General features: G+C 36.0%; 1 pseudogene; it reads right to left on the reverse strand.

The window, feature by feature from the left end:
• Nucleotides 1-9,583: 9,583 nt before the first annotated feature.
• LOC103430419 ((-)-germacrene D synthase-like) lies at nucleotides 9,584-14,218 on the reverse strand (annotated as a pseudogene).
• Between the last annotated feature and the right edge of the window lie 9,976 nt (nucleotides 14,219-24,194).

The following is a 24,194-nucleotide window of genomic DNA, read 5'->3' on the forward strand; positions in this document are numbered from 1 at the left end:
GGTTGTTGCCAATAAGAAATTTGTGTACCTCACGGCAGCAGAGTTGATAGGGGCCTCTTTAGCAGCCTATAAACTCCATTTATGCATGGCTTTTATATTCTAGACAATACAAAATGTAACTTAGCAGAATATAAAATAGTAATTTTCTGCGAACATTTGCCGAAGTATCTAAGACAGTTGGAACTTTTGGCTGCCACATCCGTTAGGTATCAAAATGAATAGTTGATTCTGTAAAACTATACAATCCCTCACGCAGAGTAAGGGAACATTATAAATTGTCAAAAGAATATACAGAGTTTTTATATGTGAAATAAGTGAAGAGACAAAGGAATCATGCATACTCCAATGAAAATAAAATTCACTGAATCTAAATAACTAATGTTGCCAATGTACCATACAAATTAGTAAGCAAGTCAAGAAACTACCAATGAGAATAAAATGATTCCACTTTTATCTTCCAACTTTCTGAAAACCTATAAAATAGAAGATAAATTTTCAAAATTGTTAGGAATACAAACTCCCAAACCTGTACATGCTGATTGAACCAACTCACTCAAACATATCGAATTTGGATCCTGATTTCTTCCTTTTGCCTCTACAATTTTCTCACCACATTTTATATTCTTTCTAATTCCTTGTGCCAAAGAATTCTTCCTGCAACACATTTGTTTCTGGTTTCAAAAAGACGAATTAACATAATCAAACCACATCTCTTGGTGTTCATGCTTCAAAGGTGCATGTGCAATAGAATAGCATTAGAAATAAGTGAAGAGACATAGGTAGATTACCTATAGTCGGACAAACAAACGTAAAGAAATCCAAAAACGATCACCCAAAACCTGCACTAACCGAAATAGAATCGAAATTAAAACTATGATTATGATTCGATAGAGAACTGAGGAATAGCCAAGCTAGGAATACCATAAGTGCTCGACAGATAGTCGAATTGATGAAAACACAAACGAACAACATCAGTAACGAATCATGGTATTCTTTCGACTACCAGATCAAAGGGACAGAAAACCACTCCTGTGTGAGAAGTGCCTGAAGGGATAAGCAATAATATAAGCAAGGGACAATGGTTAAGTAAACCAAACTTGAGCAAAACTAAAGGATGGTTAAGTAAACCAAACTAAAGCAAAACTAAAACTCACATAAAAACCTTTGGGTATCAGTGGAGAAGAGATTGCTTTCGAATTTCACAATGAAGCAATCGATTTTATTTCTCCGCTTCCACGAAACAGTTTTCTCACACGTTCTCATTTTCCCTCCTTCGTTTACACGTCTACACAGCGAGGTTTATCATGTTTGTAGATTAAAACTTCTACAAAAGAGAGTCCTTATGTGTATGTATAATTAAGAAGAAATGAGAGTTGCAATACCAGGATGTGCTCCATGTAGATTGCAGAATGTAACCATGAACATCGTGAAAAAGTAGGCGAAGCACATATGGGAAGAGGCCATGATGTTTTTTTAGTCAAAAAAAGGAAGAACCTGCACAACAAAGTTGAATTCTCAAGAAAACTGAACAAAGTAGAATAAAAACAATCTATCGGTCTTAAATCGTGACCGACTGAAAAATAGAAGAGGAAAGATCAGCTTCACAATGCACAATTTTTGTTTTTGCTGGAGTCTAGTAACTGTTGGCAGCGTCGTAGAATGAAATTGAAAACAAAAATTTACTCAAACCATTCGAAGTAGCAGGAACAATGAAGCTTCTTCCCTCCTTCTCTAATGTTGGATTTGTGAATTATTGAATGTGGATTTGTGAGTTCTTAGAGTTTATTCATCTTCTCAGTCAGTTTGCGGCAGTTTACTCCCGGTTGAGTTGATATCTGATGACAATCAAGCTGAAACCAAGATCAAAATATGGGGATTTAATCTAAGCGCTTCAAACCTATAAAGGGCAGGGATTGAGTTCGAAAAAGGGGAAGACAATTTATTGAACATAACTTTCAGTAATGGCAAACTCAGAATTCCACCAGTGTATATTCACTTGACTTCGGATTCACTCTTCAGGAACCTTGAGACTTATGAGCAATGCAGTCTTAGAAGTAAGCATCCCATTACCTCATATTTGATACTCATGAAGAGTCTCATCACTTCCACATGGGATATAAGACTTCTTTGGAGAAGAGGGATCATAAATCTATTAAATTGCAATCGCAATCGCGTTGGGGACCAAGAATATTTCGCTGAATTCAAAACTATACTGAATACAGTTGTTGTGAAGAACTTGTGCTTCGGAAAGTTGTGTGACGAAGTGAATGCATACAGTAAGTCCTGGTTGCCCTTGAGCAAACATAAGGTATCGACAAGGGTGCAAATTCGTAGACATGCAAATTTCCTTTGTCGCACTTATTTTTCTAGGCCATGGAGTATCATATCATTCGTTGCTGCTGCTGCTCTCTTTATTCTTACTGTCATCCAGAGTCCAGACATACTATAGCATTCACCCACGCTAATGTGTACTTGTTCCGAGTGCAGTAGGAATGAAAGGCTTCGATTTTATGCCTCCGCTGAGTTCCTTAATCGTTTATGTAATGAAAATTTCATTGTGTGCTAAGCTGAAATGGTTTATTTGGTTTAATTGGTTGTTCCGTTTTTCTTCAAATTGCATGAAAATGAGCTTAGATTCTATAAATTTTGAACGTTAATTCTTTAAAGGAAAATTACCTTTATGGATTTCTTTTCTCCTTAAAAGCATAACCAACCATAGCGTGGGACGCTTTATTACAAGTTCTTGGAATGAACTTAAAAATAATTTTTATAAATTGGGAAGCCAGCATATGAATGTCGTGAATTATACATTCCACCGACACCTCTGAAATCTCCCCGCTGTTAATGATGTCCACCACAGTTTTTGTATGTCTCCACTTCAATCCGCAAGAAGCCCCTTGTTAGGATATAGACATGTGTCATAATTGTATTGGAGGATCTTAGAGTTGGTTATAGGTGTGTTGTACTTACAAGACAAGAGGGTCACAATTGTAAGGTAATGAAAAACTGAAAATTTCCCTCCTCTTTCTCTCTCTAAGTTTGTTCTCTCTCTTCGATGCTTTTCTCTTCCGTTGTTTCACTGCATTACATACAGTAGCTTTGTTATCATGGTATCATCGCAGGCAATGGTTGACGCCGTCGTCTGACGATCCTGATGCTTCGGCTTTTCTTCGTTCCGGTAGCATTCCATTGTTTGCTAGAAGTCGGTTGTTCTCTGGTCGAAGTTGGTTGACTACTCAAACCTTAGAATTTGAGGATTCTTGGGTGAAGTTGCAGCTCATCGTGTTGGTTGAAGGTATTTGTTGCGTTCTTTGATCCCTTGCTTCTGATAGCTATTCTTACTGTGAATCTTGCTGCGAATTGAAGTGTTGATTGGTTGTTACTAGTTGTCAATTGTTGATTTCTTAAGGATTGTTGGTGTATCTGTTGATTTCTTGAAGATTGTTGATGTGTTTGTCTTACTGGTCAATTCTTGTACTTGTTATGGACGAAATCATTCGTTTTTGTCTGCGATTCTTGATTTCTTACAATACAAGCAAAGAGTGTTTCTTGGTGCTTCCATATGGTGACTGCTGCACAATTAGTTCTCACTCAATCGCCTATCTCTTCCTTGATACCAAGTGTTGGTAATACTGTGACAGTAAAGTTAGATGATTCTAAATATGTTACTTGGAACTTTCAAATTGAATTACTATTAGAGGGCAATGGTATTATGGGGTTTCTTGATGATTTTATTCTGTGTCCTGCGAAACATACTGCAATTGAAACTACTGATGGTACTGTGATTGATAAATCTTCTGTAACTGATGCATACAAAGTTTGGAAAATTCATGATAAAGCCTTAATGACCCTTATCACTGCAACTTTGTCTCCTGCTGCATTATCTTGTGTCATTGGGTGTCAAAGTTCCAAGGAAATGTGGATTAATTTGAAAGAGAGATTCTCTAGTAGGACCTGTTCAAACATTGTCCAGATGAAAATTGATTTACAGAACATTAAGAAAGGGACATAATCTATTGATCTTTATCTACAAAGGATCAAAGATTGCAGAGATCAGTTTGTTGCAGTGGGTGTAATCATGTCTGATGAAGACATTGTTATTGTTGCTCTTCGAGGTTTACCACCTGAATACAATACTATTAAAGCTGATATTAGAGGAAGAGAAAGTATTGTCTCATTGAAGGAACTTAGGTCTTAGTTAAAAGCTGAAGAAGCAACACTTGAGGAAGGTTTTAAACAGCCATTGATGACTGCAATGAATGCTAATGGTCCAGGCTGTATGTATGAGTTAGGAGGAATATCTAGTACAAAAACTTCTTCTGGAAACTTTCCTAATGGTTCCTCATCCTGTTAGTTTTCCCCAGGTCCTCAAATGGTGCAAGGTGTTCAGATGCCAAATTTTGTTCAAATGCCTAATATTGCACAAATGGGCCAAGTGCCTCAGTATACATAGTTTTAGTAGTTGCCTCTTTCTTCTCCCACTAGACCATATGCTTTTGTCTTTCAAACAGAATCTGGTACATACAACAATTTCAGGGGGAATAATTTGAAGTATAAAGGCAAAGGGAAGAAATTTCATTTTGGATTTCAGGGGTCTAATCCTCAGTCTCAATCTCAGACTAATTTTCAGAACTTCAGTCCTCAAATGTCATCAGTGCAGCCTTATAACCCTATGCTTATTTTTCAGATTTGTGATAAAAAAAGGGGTCATTCTGCACTACATTGCTTTCAACGTGGATGTCAAATATGCAATTGAGTTGGTCACACTGTAGCAACATGCTTTGACAAGGGCAATTCCAATGCTTCCATGTCTATGTCTCAGCCTATGTACTCACAATAGTTTCAGGCTCCTGGTTTACAAGTTCAGCATCTGGGTTCACTTATGACTCCACAGTACATACCTAATCACTATGTGGCACAACAAGCTCCTTCTCCTATAGCTTTCCCTGCAAGGACCAATCCCTTACCTTCTGCACCACAACAAGAGTTCTGGATGCTTGACTCTAGTGCCACCAATCATATGACCTCTGATTTCTCGAACCTGCAAGCTGCTACACTATATCCATATAATGAAACTGTTACTGGAGCTGATGGTGAAGGTTTACTCATTTATCATATCGGACAGTCTTGTCTTACTACTCATTCTCATAAGCTTCAGTTAAACAAAGTGTTATATGTTCCACAACTATCTCAACATTTACTTTCGATGTATTAGTTATGTAAAGAGAATAATTGTCGATGCATTGTTGATGAGTTTTCTGTGTGTATACAGGACAAGGTCACCAACAAGGTACTCTTCCAAGGACTGAGTAACAATGTTGTTTACCCTCTTCCATTGTTCAAACAACCACAACTCAAACTTACATCATATCTTGGATACAAAGCGAATGATTCCCTTTGGCATTGTAGATTGGGTCATCCAATCAATTATGTAGTTCAATTAGCTATTAGTACATCAACTATTTTGTTTCCTTGTAATTCCATACCCTAAACATGTATTTCTTGCTTGCAAGGTAAGTTTACCAAGTTACCATTTCCATTAGTAGTAGCCAAATCAACTGTACCTTTGAAGTCATTCACACTGATGTGTGGGGACTTGCACCTGTCATGTCTATAAAAGGTCATAGATACTATGTGTCCTTTATAGATGAATGTACATGGTATACGTGGATTTTTCCCATGATGAATAAAGCTGAAGTTTGTGAAATATTCCTTCAGTTTCATGCTTTTATTCAAAATTTCTTTTCTGTTAATATCAAAGTGTTACAAAGTGATGGTGGTGGAGAGTTTGTTGGGTCTGTTTTTCAAAACTTTCTCAAAACCAAAGGTATTTTGCATCAAATGTCTTGTCCCTGCACTCCTGAACAGAATGGGTTGGATGAGAGGAAAAATAGACATATAGTTGAGACTGCCTTCACTTTACTCCAAAAAGCATCTCTTCCTTCCAAATTTTGTTTTCATGCTTGTGCCACAGCTACATACCTCATTAATCGAATGCCAACATCTGTCTTAAAAATACAGTCTCCTTTTGAATTGTTGTATCATTCTCCACCTAAACTTGACCATTTAAGGGTATTTGGGTGTGCTTGTTATCCTACTTTGGAACCCTATAGACAAAATAAGTTAGCCCCAAAAACCACACAGTGCATATTTCTAGGGTATGCAACTCAATATAAAGGGTATATTGTTATGCTATTAGATATCACAAGCTCATTGTCTCTCGGGATGTTGTCTTTGATGAAGATCTATTTCCTAGTATATCAGTGCATTCATCTAGCTCACCATCTTCTGTGTCACAATCTCAGGTCCCTCACCCTAATACTTTTCTTCATCCCTCCATTGTTCCTATTCCACTTCCTCACCTTAATTTTTCTTCTTCATCGCTCAATTCCTCTGTAAACCATACTGTTACTCAGTACTCCTCTACAACACTTGGTGATCTTGTCTCTGATCGGAATTCTACATCCATGGACATAGTTCAACAATCATTGGACCATTATGACATCCGTCCTGATGTCACAGTATCTCAAGTTCTAGAACTGCAACATGTTTTTGTCTCCCAGATTAACACATCTGATGCAAACCAGATCAAAGTATGGTATTTTCAAGAAAAAGGTTCTTCTTACCAAGGTTCAAACTCCTTCTATCAAAGAACCACAATCTTACACAGCTGCTGCTAAGTCTGTTGAGTGGAGGAATGATATGGAGGAGGAAATGGCAGCTTTAGTTAAACAGAAGATATGAAAGTTGATCCCTTTTCCACTTCAAAAAATTTGGTTGGTTGTAAATGGATTTATAAGCTCAAACACAATCCAGATGGCTCCATTGCTCGATACAAGGCTAGGTTGGTGGCCAAAGGTTTTTTCCAAGAAGCAGGTCTTGATTATTATGAAACCTTTAGTCCTATGGTTAAGCCAACCACAGTACGACTTATGTTATCTTTAGCTGCAACCATAGGCTGGAAGTTGAAACAGCTTGATGTAAAAAACGCTTTTCTGCATGGTTTTCTTGATGAAGAGGTGTATATGTGTCAACCCCAAGGCTTTATGAATCCTGATCACCCTGAGTTTGTGTGCAAATTGGAAAGATATCTTTAGTCTAAATTAGGCTCCTCGAGCTTGGAATGATCGTTTTACCAGGTTTCTTCTTACTTTGGGCTTTAAATCCTCATATGCTGATCATTTTCTATATGTGAAATATGATGGTCAATCTGTGGTTGTGTTATTACTGTATGTTGATGATATAATACTCAATGGTGATGGTGAGATTAAAGTTCAAGCTGTGATTGATCAGTTAACAAGTGAGTTTGATATGAAAGATTTAGGACTTCTACATTATTTTCTTGGTCTGCAAATTGAATATCAGTCTCAGGGTTTACTTATGCATCAGTCCAAATATGTTTCTGATCTACTCATAAGACCAACATGATGGATAACAATCCTTGTACTACTCTTTGTCATCCAAATCAGAAATTACTCAATCATTGCAGTTCTTCATTTCATGATCTAAGTCTGTATAGGAGTATTGTTGAGGCTCTTTAGTATTTGACATTTACACGACTAGATATTGCTATTCAGTCAATTAGGTCTGCCAGTTCATGCAATCTCCTTTAGAAAGTCATTTTGTTGCTGTCAAACGCATTTTGAGATATCTCAGAGGATCCATGACTCTTAGGTTATGTTTTAAACCTAGTTCATTGGATCTTAAAGCCTACACAGATGTTGATTAGGCTGGTGATCCTAATAATAGAAGGTCAACCACAGGTTTTGTAGTGTTTCTGGGATGTTATCCCATCTCATGGAGTTCTAAGAAACAACACACTGTTAGTAGATCCTCCACCAAAGCTGAATACCAAGCTATGGCGACTGCAGAGGTTGTTTGGTTGTACCAGTTGCTCAAGGATTTACATCTTCCTTGCACTGACATTCCTCTTCTTCACTGTGACAACATCTCTGCTATGACATTAGCCACCAATCCAATCTTACATTCCAAAGCTAAACACATAGAAATCAATTGTCATTTTGTTCGAGAACATGTTTAGCAAGGTTCAATTTTACTGCAATTTGTCACTTCTGCTGAACAACATGCTGATATTCTTACCAAGGGGCTGTGTTTCCTTTTTTTAGCTCTCATTGTAACAATCTTATGCTTGGTTGTTCCTCGCATAAGCTTGACGGGGAATGTTAGGATATAGACATGTGTCATAATTGTATTGGAGGATCTTAGAGTTGGTTATAGATGTGTTGTATTTATACGACAAGAGGGTCGCAATTGTAAGGTAATGAAAAACTGAAAATTTCCCTCCTCTTTCTCTCTCTAAGTTTGTTCTCTCTCTTCGATGTTTTTCTCTTCCATTGTTTCTCTGCATTACATACAGTAGCTTTGTTATCACCCTTTTCTACACATTTTGTCAATCCTGCCTTATTGCTTCAACTCCAGCCGTCAAACTCGAGCAGCACCAAAAACCACCTGCACCCCTGCTAGCAATTCACTTAAAGAAGGAATGACCAATTCAGTTTTGATGGATTTGATAAATATTCGTAGCAGAAGCAACAAAAACATATCAAATGTGTAGCGATGTTTAGATATGTGTAAGGGGGATATTTACGTGTATATAACTCAAAACTACATAAACAGAACGACTTTGGAGATATGAAACTTGAAGGCTCGGAGAGCTCCTACACAAAACTACATAAACAGAACGATTTTGGAGATGTGAAAGTCTGAAGGGCACGGACCTTTGTGAAATTAAACAAAACCTTGAGTGATTATTCAATTAACCCAACTGTTTTTCAGTAAAAACCCAATTGCTCTTTAGCAAAACTTTCTTAGCTCTTCAACTACAATTTCAAAGCCTTCCTTCAAACAAACACTGCCTATTCATGACGTCTAAAACATTAACAACTATGTCACCCTATTGTATGATTCAGTTGATGTGCAATTCCAAACACCCTGATTTCCTCTCTGAGGCTCATGTTTTGTACTAAATCAAATATGACGCCAGTAATCTAGGTGGATTTCTGTAGCATTATCTTGCCCTTCATGGCCTAAATCTTGCTAGAGTTTTACTGCTTTCTTTACATTGCCAGGCAATTTATATTTCAAATTATGTAGTTCAGCCAATCGGCCTAGATTTTAGTTTTGTGAACGTTTGTAATCTTGACTCCGTCATGAAATGATTACATTATGTTTTCCGTTTTAGTTTCTATTTCGCTTTCATTTACTTTTTAGGAAAGTATACACAAAGTTACAATGAATATTTAAGTCCTCATTCGCTCGATGCACATAAAAGTACTTTAACCAAATCAACATCCCACTCAGTGCACAATTATTTGGTTCAGAAGTCAGATTAACGCGTAACTTGCACACATGCACAACACAAACATTGCCTGTGTTGGCAGTCTCCAACAATGGCACACCTATTTTCTCTTCTCTCGAGCCATCTCATGACATTGAGACTAAAAACAATATTCAGGACAAATACGTGTTGAACTGCGTAACCAAGCTCCGTCCAAGTTTTGGCACCAAAACTATATAAATGCATGTTCTAGTGTGCTATTTGAGTTGAATAATTAATATATGATTCATTTCCAACTGCATAGAAGTTCTTTTATTAATCATAAAATCATAATATGGAAAGCAAACACACAACCCAAATTACAATTTTACAGTCTTAACGGATCGTAACTCCTCATTTTTTTGTAGGCAACTTGGGCCCTGGAGACTGCACTTTTAAAAGAAACATCACAATAACTAGATATTTTAGGCTCATAAAGCTACGGGTTCCACTAGTGTAGAAACTATAAGATCTTTTAGCACGCCCTTAGCATTAGTGTAGCCATCTTCACACTTGTACACAACATCCATGACCCGAGCAAAATTGAGAATACGAATTAGCAGGGGCATGGGGACAGCGGTAGGGTGGAGGCATGCTTCGTTTATGTCCTTCCATGCATTATTCACTTGTCTTTTAAGTTCGATTATCGCTTCTTCTTCTGTGGCATCATATTTCTTCATGTAACAGTTCACAGCTGAGATAAAATGTTCTCTCTCTTGCTCAAACTAGGCATGAGGATTAAGATAAAAGGTAATATAAGTATTAATCCAATCATAATAGTAGTGCTTTGTCAAGATTTCAGAGGAGAGGGGGGGGGGGTGGCACTTAATATGAGGTTATATTTTAGGGTAAATTAGAAGTGGAACCACTTAATATGAGATTATATTTTAGGGTTAATCTCATATTACTACCTTAAAGTTTCATGGTTTTCAATATTTGGTACATAAAGTTTATTTCATCTTGGAGTCATACCTTAAGTCTTAATTTTGAGACAGTCTCATACATCAATTAAGCTAGTTGTTAAGTCAACCATTAACTAATGATGTGGTACTCATGTGAACAATGATTGGGCGCTACGTGTCATTAAGTGTCCACAAGGAAATTTAAAGATCAAAATAAAATTAAAAATTAATAAATTAATAAAAATAACAAAATAGAAAATATGGGGATACTTGTTCCCTCTCCTAGGCATGACATTTTGGACCCAACCAGTTAATCCGATCCGACCTAACCCGTTAATATTTGTATTTGGATAGATGCTTAACGGGTCGGGTCGCTAACGGGTGAACCCGTTAAATAATGGGTCATTTTGGGTCAACCTGTTAGACCCGTTAACACCCGTTAGCATCCGTTAGTTAAAGGTATTTTAGTAATTTTAGTAAAGTCTTAATAACAAAAAAATAAACTTTATGCAAAAAAAATAATAATAATAATTGTTAACGGATGAAATAGATGACCCGTTGGGTCAATCCGTTAAACCCGTTAGCATCCGTTAGTTAAAGATATTTTAGTAATTTTAGTAAAGTCTTAATAACAAAAAAATAAACTTTATGCAAAAAAAAAATAATAATAATTGTTAACGGATGAAACGGATGATCCGTTAGCTTAACGAGTCGGGTTCAAATGACCCGTTAGCTTAAGGGTTGAGTTCGGATGACCCGTTAACTTAACGAGTCAGATTAAACCCGACCCAAACCCAATAAACCCAACCGTTTACAGGTCTCGCCTCTCCCCCGTCCATTTTTCTTTCTTCTACAATTTCTTTGTGATCTGGTTGCTACGAATGTGCAACTTTGGTGCTTCTGGCAGGTTGCAGCGGGTGGTCAGGCTGGCGCAAGTTTGTAACGGTCGAGCAGCAATAGGTGCGGGTTATGGTGGATCGAGATTGGCTGGGTGGTTCAGGAAGAAAAAAAACGGTTGGAATCTGGTGTGCCTTTGGCTTTGGTTAGCTCCGTCGCGGCTCGGATTAAGGAACCAGAGATGAAAACCCAATGAGTGGGATTTCTCTGGCCTTCACCTTGGTCCCCAAATTTCTGTAATTTTTTAAGGGCAAGAATAGGAAGAACACGCGATGGAAATTGAATTTGGAAAAAAAAAAATTGAAGGGCAAACTCCATGGACAAAGAATTCGAATTCTTGGGAGCAAATCGAATCGATATGCTTATCATCGGGCCCACCCATTCCCAGTGGCTGCGAAAGGAGGGTTGCTGGGTATATGAGGTTTAAGGTAGAGAAGAGAAAGAAAGTCTGCAGGCTGAACGCATTTTGCTCAAATTTTTTTTTTATTTGTTTAAATTTTTATTTTTTTTATTTTTTAATATTTTAGTTTTCTAATTTTTTAATATCCACGTGAACCTTTAATGACACGTGGCGTTTAGTCATTTTCCATACAGACGCCACATCATTAGTTAATGACTAACTTAACAACAAACTTAACGGATGTACGAGACTGTTCTAAAATTAAGACTTGGTGTATGATTCTAGGATGAAAAAAAATTCATGTACTAAATATTGAAAACCATAAAATTTTAGGGTTGTAAACTGAGATTAATCTTATTTATTATGTCAAGTTTTTAGTGTGAGACTCGTTGCATTCGACAATACTCATTAATACAATTTACATATACGATTCAGTACCTTGTGGTCCACTATGTCATCCATGAGTCTGACAATTTTTGATGCAGCCTTCACCGCCTGAGGGAAAGTTACAACCAATCGAAGGAGTCTATTGTAGCTTCTTCCATTCCAACAAAGGATGTGGTTATTAACAACGGGTAGCCACTGGTGACGAGTGATACAGACATGTATTCATCCAGTGACGGTATGTGCTTCTGGTGGAACAATTTGGCTTCATCGAAGTAGCCTCTAACTTGTTTTTTCATCTGACACATACCAGATCATGAGATTATAATAATTCAAAAATCATCTCTACTGTTAATTCATATTGATATATAAAGATTATATATAAATAATAAATTGTTCCTATACATATTGTGAAGTATTTGCAGCACGTTTTTCCGGCCATGTACTATAAGCATATATTGAGGATTAGTACCGCTTCTTTTGCATGGTGGATGCGATATAGCTTCCCATCGTGCAAAAGTTTTCCATGAATTTCACTGTATACATCTAACAACGCCCTATAGCAGATTTTCATATACTTTGATAGTTGATCTATAGCTGAGACATCCCACCTGATCAGGTAATACATAAATCAGTTGTGTGTAATTAGGTTAGTTTTTCCTTTTGATCGGATGGTGGTGTAAGGTAAGATATTTTATATGTAAGAGAATTTTAACTAATGATATATTCATACCTCTCAATAGCTTCAGTAAAGAGCTCTAGTTCTTCACATGTGCCATATTCATAAACTTCATCGATAATGGATGTTATAGCAGTAACTTTGCATGATGTCCGCCTAGCAAAGGAATACTGAGGCTGAAAGTAGACTGACATACTCCAGCAGAAGTAGACCTCAACCAATCTGTCTCTTGCGAAAGGTAGCTTGTTTGGCACGTCCAAGTCCTTCCACCACCTGAGTTACAAACATAACTATTTAGTAGCTAGAGATGGAGAATTCAACTCTTTAGTAAGTGATATATATGGTTGAATAAGTAATTAATTAACCTTGTGATTTCGCTTAGTTCTATCTGATGGACTCGTTGCAGTCGGTTGAAATCCAACTTGGCAAACGTTAGGAGAGTTTCATTAGGTGATTCTCTTAGTTCCTGGTAGACAGACAAGTAGTACCTTGCTTCAACCCTGGTAAACCCCTTCGGAGCTGCTGATTTAAGGCATGGGTTACTGTTTTAGCCAGTGAGGGGCTTAAACGGTATATAGTCGACTCAAGCTGCGTGGTCGTGAAGGTTAGTGCCTCATCTAGTATCTCCTCTCCATGTATTCTAAGGTGTGTGGCTTCATACAAGCTTAGTAGTCCTACAACATCATCAACGAGTGTTTCCTTGAATTTTCCATCACCGTCCTTGAATTTGTTGAATAAGTCTGCATGACCAACAAAATGGAAAATTCAGAACCTCAAAAAGCATTTAGATAAAAAGAACAAAATATATCACCAGATCACCATCCAAGAGTACTTACCGCATGAAATGTTATAACCTTGTTGTCTAAGCAATCGAAAATGAAGAGGTGTACAGGTCATCCAAATCATATGAGTTCTCGTGAATTTTCTGTAAAATTTCTTGAATCTCATTTCCAAAATGGTAGGACACACCTAAGCGCTGAATGTCATCAATCAAGTTCAGCATTTGTGAAACATTTTCAACTGAAGTCATTAGCATCCTTCTCACTTCTTCCTTCAGTTCTTGTACATGTTGTTCAAGTTCAACATCCACTTCCTCCACAACATCACATTGATTTAAGAAAAAAGAAAACGCATAACCTTTATGATGTCAATTTCTAAATTGTAAATATTGAGAAAAGAGAGGCACCTAGCCTGAAATAGTTATTGCATGGCAGTTTTCATGCTTTAAGAACTTGTTTTTCCCCAAAAAAAAAAAAAAAGTGTGTGAATTAACTTTGGTAGTTAGATTCGCAACATGTTTGCCACGTTAAGGAAAGGAAAGTACTTTTTGGTTATTTATTTTTATTTTTTACTCTTTGTTTAAAATTACAAATTTAATTTTCATAATAATATATGTTCAAATTAATAGTTTATTGTAGTATTAAAGAAGTCTTACCAAAGAAGCATATGACAGAAAATGGTCGCCCCAAATGCTGGGAGAAAATTTGGCTGAAGGCTTAGGCCGATGAACATCAAAAGTGTCATTTGGGTTTGAAGATTGAGATAGTGGAACTTCCACAAAAGACATATGTCAAAGATTTCAAACCTGAAGTGAACTAGCCAAGTGTTATTGCTTTTGTATCAAGTCCTGGTGTGAGTTAAGAAGCTCATAAGCTTTGCTATTTATAGTATCGCTGACTAGCTACCGCACCCACTGGAAAAAAAAATTAGGAAAACTAATGAAAATGGTTTGAAAACTTTGAGTTTTAATGATAAGGACAAAATAAAGGGTAAAGTGAATAGTACCATGATTGACTTTTTAGTGTAAAAATGTGGTTTTTTGTTAAAGTGAACAGTACCGGATGCTTTTCGTTAAAGTTCCCAAAAAAATTATCTACAAAAATTTTACCCGTCATCTTGGCATTTTAAACTTTTTTTTATTACATAAATTCTTATCTTTATTTTTTGAAAAATAATAGGATAATTTATATTAAATTTAACTAAATTACAAAAAAAGAGATTCAAACACAAAATCACATGAACGAATATTTTTAAAGCTTTTTAGTCAAAATGGTTCCTCATATTTGCATAACACATAACTTTGATTCCTGAGACTGTCCACCATCTATCATTTTGGTCATTCCGTTAAAAAGCTCAGGGACCACTTAACGAAGTTTTTTAATGAAATGACCAAAGTTATGTGTTATGAAAATTTTAGAAACCATTTTAGTTAAAAAAAACCTATTTTTAATGCACGACAAATTATTTACACATAAATTCTTAACTAATACTTGTCACAAATCTGATCTTTAATTTGTGGGTCCCCCACTCAACAAATTAATAATAATGTCTCCCTTTCCACTCACCAAATTGGTTTTTTTTTTTTTTTTTTTTTTTTTTAACCATGAGTAAAACGACCTTCACACTCGGTTTGACAAACGGTTTCTATAATTCTTGGATATTACTTAATCGAACTAATCCGTGGTTGCTTTTGTTTGTTTTAATCAGAATAGATGGTGGTGTTCTTGTGGCCCCATTTTAAGTATCTAATTAATCGATATCACTTTTGACCAAAAAAAAAAAAAAATCAGAGTAGAGATAAGAGTCCCTTTTCCTTTCACTTACTCACACTCAACTCTTAGACTTACGGCACCCATCATCGAAACCCTACCGTTGTCTTCCTCGTCTCTTCAGTAGATCGTCCTTCATCATTTAACAAGTAATAATCAAGGGACTTCTGCTTTTGGGTTCAGTTTCATCTGCGTTTTTATTCTTTCATCTGCTTTTGAAATTTTTTTATTTTTTTATTTTTTTATTTTTACAATGGTCCCATTCGTTTCTGCTTTTGGGTTTGATTTCAACCTGCGTTTTATTCTTTCAATGCTTTTGTGATTTTTTTTACAGTGGACCCATTTCTTTGATTTTATTTTTATTTTTAAATGGACCCATTTGTTTGATTAGTTGTCTAGATTCATTGATTTTGTGCGTAGTTTACTGATGTTGCCTCTCCCTGCTCCATTACATCACTCACCTTGAATTGCATGGCCAAAACATTTTTTGAGAAATGTGAACACAGAGAAAACAGTAGAGTTAGAGATGGAGAATTCGCAGTTGGAGATGACGAAGGGTCTGGAGATTCTGTCACATATGATGATAGCAAAATCACCTTATAGGCCCCATGTCATGAAAGTTGAATGGATAAGTAAAAGTTATGTTATTCTGAAGTTCTTATTTTGAAATTATGTGAAGATTTCGACAAAAAAAAAAAAGATTATGTGAAGATCACATACATATTATTTTTAAATTATGTTAATTTAAATTCAAAAGTTTAATATATTTAATAAAGCAAAAGACCTTAAAAAAAACAAAAAAGCATATGACAGAAATTGAGTGTACGACAGAAACTGGTCGCCCCAAATGCTTGGAGAAAAAGTGGATGAAGGCCGATGAACATTAAATGTGTCACAAGCCAAGTGTTAATGCTTTTTGTATCAAGTGCGGGTGTCAGGTGTCCGTTGAGGAGTTCATAAAATTTGCTATTTATATTATGGCTGATATACAGAAATTCTTCACAAATATAATTTTTATTTGTGGGTCCCCCACTTAAAAAAGTAATAATAGTTTGTCTTCCCTTCGATTTGACAAACTCGATTTTTTCTTTCTTTTTTTGGGTGAGTTTATAACTAAAAGTAATGTTTCAGAGACATATTGGAAGTTTAGAACTAAAAGAAATTTAATAGTTTTTTGACATATCAGGTCATATCACCAATTATTTTAACAAGTGAAGTTTGAATTTGAATTGTATTACTTGTTAGTTTAACCGATGAATGCAATACAAATTAGCCGCACCTAGGCCTCTAGAATATCTGATTTCCTTGCCTTGCAAGGCATTCTAAGGGCCTGGAGATTCTACAGCGTATGATGATAGCCTCGACGTCATCGTCTTTGTAGGGTAATTTCGGTAGCGCCCGAAGGATCTTTTGTGCCCATAATGCCTTTGCCCACTCTCTGCATTTCCTCTTGACACTGTCCATACACTTGATTTCTCACTAACAATGTTTATTTATTTATTTATTTTTTTAAGAACAAACAATATTATCTACATTGAATGGATGTGAGAGTTAATTAAGGTCATCTCCAACCAATCCGGGCAAAACGGATTTCCTACGCGCGAGCAGTGGACAATCATCCCTCAATCAAGTTAAAAATGCCCAAAAAAGGTAACAAATTCAAAATTATTTCATCCATCCTCATCTTATATTCCCTACAAGGTAATTATTCCATAACATTCAAAACATTCCATATCAATTGAGTTAATTGACCAATTAATGAATTAATTACCATATAAATCACCCATTACACTAAAAAATTACCCAAAAGGCCGGCCACTCTATTTCTCAAGAATGTCGGCCATGCTCTATATATTAAACCCTATTTTCTCTAAAAAGCTAAGTGTTACACTCTTACAAAACTCTCAAAAACTCTCCAAACACTTTTCTCTCTAAATTCTAACTTTGACATTGGAGGTTCTTCGGCCAAAGCCCCCCCCAAATTCATCGTGGGCGCGTGAGGCTCTTGGCCTTGACCTAAGGTGTTAATTGTTTTGTAGGTGCAATTTTGTCCAAGATCAAGGAGGAAGAAATTTGCATCCACAGGGATGAAGATGGATCTCTTACCCTTCAAGAAACAAGGGTAGAAAAGTTGTCTCTAGGTGAAGGTTCCATACATAAGGCTACGAGACAAAACAAGGCTCGAAAATTGAAAGAAAATGGCAAGGCAAAGGATTATTACGCCTTTCAACAGGAAATGACAACCTCATTTAGATTAATGGCAGAGCAAAATGCCATTGCCGCAGAAGAAAGGAACTGTGGGCAAGAAGAACGGGCCAAACAAATACAAGAAGAGATGGATGATAGAAATATGCAAAGGTACACTTCGGATTACACTCAAATGAGTAAGGCCTAATTTGATAGGAAAAAGAGGGAAATTATGGCCCGACGGGATTTGTTGACCTCCAACTATGATCCTACAATGGCGGATGATTATGATGATGATGATGTTTATAGACTTTAAATTTAAGTTGTTGTAGCCTTTAAATTTAAGTTGTAGATTTAAAATTTAATTTGTTGTAGTCTTTAAATTTAAATAATAAATTATGTTTGGCCTATGGCCCTTTGGCCCTCTCGGTTGGAGATGGTTTTTTATCATAGGGCTATATTTGGCCTATGACCCCTCGGTTGGAGATGGTAAGAAATATAGCCTGACATTGTTTATTAAAATATTAATTTCTTGGAGGGCTATAGGGCTAAAAGGAGCCCTCTGGCCCTCATTCGGTTGGAGATGGCCTAAGTCTCCTAATGGACTAACAATAATGTGGTTCAAAATCGTCTTATGACGAGAATCGAATTTAAGACCTTTCGCTTACCAGTGAAGAGAAATACCACTAGATCGTATTGCTAAGGGGCTGATCACTAACATAGTTAGGCCATCTCCAATCGAAGGGGGGGGCTAGAGGGCTCTCTTTAGCCCTATGGCTCTCTGAGAAATTATATTTTAATGAACAATGTCAGACTATATTTCATATCATCTCCAATCAAAGGGACCAAAGGATCATAGGCCAAACATAATTTATTATTTTAATTGAGTTAATAAAGTTAATTAAATTAAAATATCATATTAAAATAATGTTTTCGAACATAGGAAGATTATTAGAAATGAGGTAAGATATTATAGAATAGTGAAAAGTATATGAGAAATGGTGTAGGAAAAAAATTAAAAAAAAAAACATAAAAAAAAGTTGGAAAAAAAAATTGTCCAAAAAAAAAAGTGGGCCGAGCAAAAAAACAAAGAAAAAGGGATGGGCAAAAAAAATTGTCCAAAAAAAAAAGAAGGGCTGGCTGGCTGGAGATGACCAACCCGTTGGCCTGATTTGGTGCTTTTGGCATGGTGGGGCCCACAAGCTCTTTGGCCTAACCCTCGGTTGGAGACAGTTTTTGTGTCATTTCGGGCTATTTCGGCCCTATGGCCCTCTGGCTAGATCGGTTGGAGATGGCCTTAACTCCAGATTAAAACTTAAAAGACGAAAAATTGACTTCTAATGTCAATTGAATTATGATTTCTAACAATTATGGGTGAGCATAGGAATGACAACGATTCAGTTTGGAGACGGAAATGTTGTATCCATCTCTATAACCATGAAAAGTAACCATATTCATAACTGCAAATTAACTACCGAGTTTTATTCATAACCATACTCACTTTTATCATTAAATATTTGATGTATACACGAGACTGGGCTGTGCTTGGGCCATGTCACTAAACAAGCGGCTCACCACACTTAAGTTATTTTAAAATATTTAAAAGAGTAAATTGTAGCTATGGTCCCTTAACCTTAACTCAATTGGAGCAATTGTCCCTCAACTAAAAATCCATTACCATTGGTCCCTCAATTCATCAAAACGTGCAGCTATAATCCCTCAACCAAAAATCCATTACCATTGGTCCCTCAACTTTAATTCAACGGGAGAAATGGTCCCTTAACTTTAACCCAATTGTAGCAATCGTCCTTCCAACATAACTTGTTTTGACAAAATTTTTGACGTAGTTGACGAAAATGACCATAATTACACACTTTGATGAGTTGAGGGATCCTAATTATATAAATGGTTATTCCAACATAACTTATTTTGACAAAATTTTGACGAAATTAATGAAAAAGACTATAGCTACACATTTTGATAAGTTGAGGGACTAATGATAATGAATTTTTAGTTGAGGGACCATTGCTCCAATTTGATTAAAGTTGAGGGACTATTGCTACAATTTACTCTATTTAAAAAATTATTTGAATCTAGCTTAAAGCTAAATATCACAAATATTTAGTCTTATTAGCTCCAAAATGTATGTTTGTAGTTGAACAACAATGAAAAAACATATTAATATTTATGTATTAGTTTAAACGGGATTGTCATAATGGTCCCAAGTCGAGGGCCATGCTTGGTTCGTGATGATTGACGGGCGGGCCAGCTCATTGAGTAATTACTCTTAGAGTGTGACTTGTTGGTCCAAAAAATATGACTGGTTTCTCATGTGGCTTATTGAAAATTTAAGATTAGATTTATTATTTTGTCGATTTGCTATCGTATGTGGTTGGAATTCAATTGTTTTTTTTATGCTCCCTCTGATGAGTATCTCCCCCTGATTTCGATCTTTAAACTAATTGATTACTATGTTGATGTAATCTAATACCATTCATGATAGTTGAGTGTTTGCTTCTGAAGGTGGTTCACATGCGCTCCAAATTTTAATGGCCACGGGTTTTAACCAAACTCTTGTATTTCTGAGAGATATGAAGATGTGGCAATGAATGTTGTTTCCTTGATCGTTTTAGGATCAATTTATTTCCATATGTAAATACAAATCATTTCTAAGAGCGATTTGTATGCAGGCTAAAGAGATATTTAGATTTTTGCTTGCCCAATAAGACCATGGCTATTAGTGAGTTCTTTGGAATAGAATAAGCACATGTCTATAATTTCCTGGAGTTATCAAAAGATAAACTTTACTTCATTCTAATACCTTATGTTGGTATTGTGCGTCACAAGAAATGTAACATTTGACTCAGTGTATTGTATTAAATACAATATGGTATATACTTCACTAAGATATGGTACTCCTGGATCAAATATCAATTCATCATTTCCCTCATGAGAATGAATGATCTTTCTTAGTGTCTCAATATTGGTTAATCATTTGAGTATTCAACTCATGATCTTCAATCCATATGGTTTTTTAATACCATAAACATTTTGGATAAGATATGTGTTGGCATATTATTCGATCTGCAGCTCGAGACAATATTCCTTTCAACACTTTATAATCTTTCTAGACTCTTCAAGAGTTCCAATCTAATATCAACTCTTGCAAGAGTTTTGCTTACCCTTTCAGGGCTTTTTTCAAGCAATTTGAATTCTTCATAGATTTTCTACACTTCATGACACATGCTTCTTTGGAATTTATACAGAGCAACTTGCTTCCATGTATACTTGAGAGATTTACTTGTGGAGATATGCTTCGGGCATATGTATAATTCTCTACTGAAATGAACAAGCTTCACAGTGAGAAATCATGTTTTCAGGAGTGTATTACAATTTCAGGTTTCAATTGGAAACCTTGTGTCATATTATGTGAGTGTATGTCACTATATTACAAATGCCTATATGTAACCTTTTGGGTTCAACATCATTTGGCGATTTGTACTATAGGTCTATTTTTCCCACGTTCTTAATAAATTGTAATGGAATTGCCTTTCTCCATTTTGGCCATTTTGGCCAATAATTTTTCTTTTTAGTCAACGAACAAAAGAACGTGGTTCAATATCAACACAGCTCATTGATGAATTTAGTAGCAATTGTAAAATCAAAATTAACATTGGTAATCATCAATTCTTGATCCCATAATTCTCATGTGCATGCATATTTATAAGCATTTTAAAACTTTGGATATCCTTGCCTCTTCAGGGGCTTTACATCGTCTCTTCTAGGACAGTCATTTCTTATTAGATGAATTGTTTGAGAATTTGGATCATAACCTTCTCTAAAGCATTATAGAGCTTGGATTTTTAATCTTCACTTCTAGGGAGTTGAATCATTGGAACCTACACATTGATTATGCTTCAGGATGAGATATATTAAAATTATCGAGTCCATGGATTATCCTTTTGGAACTTGAATCCACGCGACGATTGTCATGCTTTAGGCATGCAATAGTTCAGTAGTGCCAAGTTTATGGATAGTCTGACTGAGACTTCAATTTGTATGGCATCTTTGTAACTTGTAATCAATTAGAAATTTTCATTACCTTTTTGTACATCATGTGAATTATGTAAACTAGTAGTGTTTGTTGGGGTTGTGAGTAGGATTCCCATCATTGAACTTTGGTCTTCCATTCACTCAGTCAGCCAACAATTTTCTCCCTTTGGACTTCTATGGGCTTATCGTTGATCCTTCTGCTTCAGTCTCTTACACAGTAGAAATGGTGCGCAACCTTTTCCTTTGGATGGTCCATCACTTCTTAGTAAACCATCCATGTTTGGTAGCTTCAGTGTAAAGAGCCAACATCGTACCAATTATTCTGCAGTGTTGGTCACTTAAGACCCGGCTCCAACAACAGTTGAAGATGACTACTCGAGAGCAATGCAAGGTAAGCAATCAGGGAAAGGTCCTAAGCAATCAGTTCCTGACTGGAAGTTTGATTTCAGGTTCCAACTATTTACTTTCTTTCTCTTTGTCTTGCAGGTAAGAGCAAGGGCAAAGGAAAAGACATGGAAATAGCATGATATGAGATACTTTTGCGCTCGACCCTGATGATATGAAATACTTTTACTCTTGAAGATAAACAGTAAAAGGATTTGATGCTGATGTAAACCTTTTACATTTTAAGGGACTTGAGGTATTCGAGATAAGGAAGACTAAATATGTTGAGAGGTTTAGTTGCAGATGCATTATCGGTAAGGAATATGAGTTAGGTGTTTTGGAGGTGTGCTTTGCCATAGAAGACGAATGTCGACATATATAAGGATTTCCCAATAGTAGGTAATGGTGTGGTTGTGACCTTGTCACCCACGCTTGTCGGTAACAGTGGTGTAGTTGGAATAGTGAACTTTACACATTTTAACTTTGCAAGAGACATTTTGACAAAGTTGTCCCTAATACCAGAAAGATGAGATTGCATCTGAGAAATGTTGACGAACTTTATTCAGGAAAATCCAACTTTTGAAATTTAGAGAGCGGTGTCTCTTCGACTTTTGAACAAGTGGTCATGCTATCTCTCTTTTTATAGATGTATCAATTGTATCCAACATGCACCCTTTGAAAATTGTCCGCCTGTGAAAATTGTCTATGTTGTATTTATGAGATTTCACTCTATCCAACCCTTTTTTTTTCATCATTTCTAAAAATGGCTTGCCCATCCAACCTTTGTTTAGATTTGAGTCTCGGAGGAGATACACACGAGATGCGTCAGGATAATATATGGTGCTCGTCCTTTTTATCTTCTAATGGCTTTTTTACAGTTGGAGGCTCTGTGATGAGGGATGATATAACGGCTACAGTAGTAGCTAGGAACCTTCTCACTCCTAGAGATAAAAGAATACTTTCAAAAAGGTCTGATGAATTAGTTGTTCAAGACTCTTTAGCTTTCAGTGTTCAATGTGCGGGTTCTGTATCCAACATGGACCAACGTCTACTTGCTTGAAGTCGCCAAGTTGAAACATTAATGGCTGAGGTAGGAAGTCTTAGACAAGAAATTAGAGGGCTCAAGCACAAGAATAAAGAGTTGCATAAACTTGCAAATATTTACTCGATGAGCATGAAAAGAAAACTTGACTAGCTGCAGGAATCCTAAAGTTGGATTCAAAGTGATCACCAGAGATTCGTGGCTAGATTGTGAAGGAAACTAGTGCCTTCCCTTTCTGGTGTTTTGCCAAGTGTTAGGGTGTCATGATTAATCTCTAGTATCTCCTTCTTCTGGGGTACTGCTAAGTACTGAGGCTTCACATGAGCAACCCTTATGAAACAACGCCCCCCCCCCGGGACCCCCCAATTTATTTGTTTTTGTAGTTGTAACTCATGTGTATGTATATATATTTTTTTCTCCCATTTGATTTTATATATGTCAGAAAGCTTCTACTTTAGCTTGTTATATATGGGAACCCATGGAAACTTCTGGTTCCATGAATATGATTCAATGAGCCTTTAAGTATAGATATTTTTTAATATCATATGCTTCCACATAAGTTCTCGAGCATTATGAATTCATGAAAGTATCTCTTGTGTAAGATGTCGATGGTCACAAAATCGGGTTTTGCTAAGTTCACCATTATCTTATTCCCAAAAGGAAGAAATTCAGGTATGACGGAAATTGCTATAATTAACTCATAACACATATAACATAAGTCTACACAAAATATTAGAACTTCAAGTTCTTAACGTTATTCATATTTTGAATTTCAAGTCAAAACATTATTCATATGTACTTGAAATTTATTTTTAAAATTGACATCATTAGAACCTTTATGTTCATATTTTTGGAATTCATACCCATACTTAATTTGTACATGGATTAAGAAATTTATGGTCCTCATTTACACGAATCAAGGAACTTCTGGCTCTCATTTAATAGTTTGTGGACTAAGGTGCTTATGGCCGTCATTTTATTTTAATTGAGGAACATATGCTCTCTCAGTTGATTCAAAAACTTGAGGTTTTGATTTGATCAAAGAACTTTGGGTCCGATCTTTTTTACATGATGATGATCAAGGAACTTCAGGTCTGATCTTTTTTAATGGTGGAACTTCAGGTCCAATCATTTTATATGATGAGGATCAAGAAACTTCAGGTTCTAATCTGATCAAGGAACTTCGGATCTTATATACTCATCATAAAATGTAGTACACTAAATAAATTAAAGTAATAGGCAGCAATTCCAATCATGTTAAATAAATTTGTAGACATCGAAATTTCGGTAAATAAATGTTGACCGATAAATCAAAGTGTCAACGCTCATGTATTACATAAATTTTACACGTAGCGTGTGACTCAACGAAAATTGAAATGA

The sequence above is a fragment of the Malus domestica genome, chromosome 12 (genome assembly GCF_042453785.1).
Source record: "Malus domestica chromosome 12, GDT2T_hap1".
Lineage (NCBI taxonomy): Eukaryota > Viridiplantae > Streptophyta > Magnoliopsida > Rosales > Rosaceae > Malus > Malus domestica.